At 44.6% G+C, this 661-nt stretch overlaps 1 non-coding gene across 1 annotated transcript; it reads right to left on the bottom strand.

The window, feature by feature from the left end:
• Positions 1 to 460: 460 nt before the first annotated feature.
• On the bottom strand, positions 461 to 623 carry LOC112504115. The gene has a single exon (XR_003068128.1). It is a non-coding gene; the product is annotated as a U1 spliceosomal RNA (small nuclear RNA).
• Positions 624 to 661: the final 38 nt, after the last annotated feature.

Raw genomic sequence — 661 nt, 5'->3', positions numbered from 1 at the left:
AAAGCAAATACGGTCCGTTAAAGCCCAATCCGTTTCACTAAAGCCCAATACGTTTCACTAAAGTCCAATACGGTTAATGAAAGCTCAATACGGTTCATTAAAGACCAATACGATCCATTAAATATCAATACGATCCGTTAAAGCCCAATATGTTACACTAAAGCCCAATCGATCCATTAAAGCACAAAACGTTCCACTAAAGCCAATACGTATCACCAAAGTCCAATACTATCTATTAAGGCCTAGGGGTGTAAATGATACGAGTCGAGCTCGAGTATCATTATACTCGACTCGAACTCGAAACCTAATCTCGAAGCTCGAACTCGACTCGAAAACTCGCGAGTAGTCAAAATCGAAGCTCAACTCGAACTCGATTCAAGCTCGAACTCGAACTCGAATCAAACTCGAACTCGAGCTCGATTCAAGCTCGAATCAAGCTCGAACTAGAACTCGAATTAAGCTCGAACTCGAACATAAACGAACATGCCTAAATTATAACTTAGGTTCGACCTCTTGGGCCGACCTTAGACTGGAGCCCCTCCAAAGTGCAATGGAGGTCGCCAACCTAGGCCATGGGTCATCTTGACCACCCATTGACCCCGTCCAGCGGTCCAGGTAAGTACCTTCTCCCTTCCCCCACCTTCTCCTTTTAAACCCATCT

This window comes from Cynara cardunculus, unplaced genomic scaffold (assembly GCF_001531365.2).
Source record: "Cynara cardunculus var. scolymus isolate 2C unplaced genomic scaffold, CcrdV1 Un_Scaffold_4661, whole genome shotgun sequence".
Lineage (NCBI taxonomy): Eukaryota > Viridiplantae > Streptophyta > Magnoliopsida > Asterales > Asteraceae > Cynara > Cynara cardunculus.
This window is presented reverse-complemented; position numbering and strand designations above follow the sequence as displayed.